The sequence below is a fragment of the Lontra canadensis genome, unplaced genomic scaffold (assembly GCF_010015895.1).
Source record: "Lontra canadensis isolate GAN:19392208 unplaced genomic scaffold, GSC_riverotter_1.0 scaffold4, whole genome shotgun sequence".
NCBI classification, from domain to species: Eukaryota; Metazoa; Chordata; class Mammalia; order Carnivora; family Mustelidae; genus Lontra; species Lontra canadensis.
In genome coordinates, this window is record NW_022630998.1 from 26,865,052 (window position 1) to 26,867,611 (window position 2,560).

Sequence of the window (2,560 nt, forward strand, 5' to 3'; positions counted from 1 at the left end):
TCTAGATGCACAGACATTAAAGTTAAAAAAAGCGATTTGGTGAGAAGTGGTGAGGAGACCAGGCAGAAAACAAGAAGGGAGAAAGAGAACTGTATCACAGCCTGCTCCCTGTGTCAGGTAGCTGATTTATGCTTGATATGTGTTGATTTATGTAATCCTCACAGACAAGCCTGTGAGGTAGGTATTATCTTTATTTGATAGTTACTAGAACTGGGATTCATGAAAGTTAATTAACGTGCCCAAGATACTGTAGCTGACAAATGTCAGAGATCCCATCTGATTTTAAGAGTTGTGCTCTTTGAAACACCATGCTATTTTTTTTCTTAAAAGATTTTATTTATTTGACACAGAGAGAGAGAGATTGAGATCACAAGTAGGCAGAGAGGCAGACAGGGGAAGGGGTGGGAAGCAGGCCCCCCTACTGAGCAGAGAGCCCGATGTGGGGCTCCATCCCAGGACCCTGGGATCATGACCCGAGCTGAAGGCAGAGGCTTAACCCACTGAGCCATCCAGGTGACCGATACTACGCTATTTTTGGCATCAGATTATACACCTTTGCTGGAGTATAGGTGTACACAAAAATACTTATTTTCCAAGAGTCAAATCATCATTATATGATTTTAACCCAGGTATGGAAAAGGTCCCAGTACCTAAGTCAAATACTATTCACCTACTGCATACATGAGTATCACAGGGAACACTTGGCAGGCTGGAGGCTCCTCAGTCCAGTCTGCTGGAGGGTTTGACACACTTGAGGAGAGACTGAGTACTGCACTAGGGGCTGGGACTGCCCACCAGGAACCCGAGTTCCATGCCTACTGACAAGACTGGACTAGGGTAAAGCCAATGAAACATCAGCCTTGGGAGTTAAATGTAAAGGGCACCCCAAAAGCAGTAATTAAGATAAATAATACTTTAATGTGATTTTGTAAGAAATAAAATTAGCAAATTATAGCCATAGGCCAGTCACCTGGTTTTGTAATGAACACAAAGTCTCTGAATTCCAAACGGTTCCAAACAGTGGCCTTTCTTTATCTCCCAGGAGTCTGAGGAAGAACAAAGTTCTGACTCTGACTGAAATCAGAATTAAAGGTTACCAGCTGGGGCCAGGCACTCTGTTTTGGGGGCAAGGGGAGAATACTTTCTCTGGTCTGGGGAGTCTCCTATGTTCTTAGAGTAGGAGTTACACTTAGGGTAACCAAACATACTGGTTTACTCAAACTGACTAGGCTTCAGCAGTGAAAAGACTGCATTCTTGAAAACCCCTCAGTCCTGGGTGAACCATGATGGTTGGTCATTGCAGTAGAGGGGATGGAGTTGTACCATTGAAAAATGAAAGTGCATGGATACTGTGCTTGGGGATGACTCTTAGAGTTTAATGTAAGAGGAAGAAGAGTATTGTAGTCTAAATTTGACCCTTAAAATTAGAGTCATGATAAACTAGGTGGGGTCACAAGATGATGTAGTTTGTGTATCTCAGGCTACACCAGCCTACACCACTGTATAGGGAATCACAGTTTTAGTGGTTTCTCTCGTAGATATCCCCACATGCTACATAATGTCCTCCCTTCCCCAACCCTCCCTGCTCACTTCAGAACTGGTTCTACTTATTTCTGGAGTCCCTAGGAGGTATTGCACCTGTGATATTGGGCAAGTGCTCATGGGCTCTATTGTTGGGCATGGACATCGGCGATCGTTGTGATTGAGGGTCTGGGATTTCTGAAGCAGCCAGGGTCAACACTGCCTGCAGGGATGCCCTTCAGCTTTATTGTCATGCTCACTGAACTAAGATTTCCTTCCTAACTCTCATCATTTCCATGTATTTCCTGAGCCATTCCCTGAACACTCCCAAGTTAGAGCTGAATAGAAGTCTGATGACTTCCTAATCAGAGGTGAAGTTACTGAGAAGCTGGAGAAGTATTATTTCAAGGGCCTTTGAGAAGGTCTGGACTAATTCTGTGTTATCTTTCTTAAAGAAGACACCTGGGTCCATGCTATGGACTGAATTGTTTTCCCCCCAAATTCATACATTGAAGCCTTAGCCCCCAGTGTGACTGTATTTGGAGATAGGGTCTCTAGGAGGTAATTAAACAAATCCGTAAGGGTGGGGTCCTAGTTCAATAGAATTGGTGGCCTTATAAGAAGAGCAAGAGAGAGAACTAACTCTTTCTCTCTCTCTCCCCCCTACCTTTGTTCATCTCTCCCTCTCTTTCAGTGTGCAAACATCAAGGCAAGGCCCCAGGAGGATTTGGTTAGAAGACATGGGGCACCTGGGTGGCTCAGTGGGTTAAAGCCTCTGCCTTTGGCTCGGGTCATGATCCCAGGGTCCTGGGATCGAGCCCCGCATTGGGCTTTCTGCTCAGCAGGGAGCCTGTTTCCTCCTCTCTCTGCCTGCCTCTCTGCCTACTTGTGATCTCTCTCTGTCAAATAAATAAATAAAATCTTTAAAAAAAGAAAAAAAGACAGCCATCTGTAGGTCAGAAAGAGAACTCTCCCCAGCACTCAACCATACTGGCATCCTGAACTTCCAGCCTCCAAAATGGTAAAACAATAAATTTCT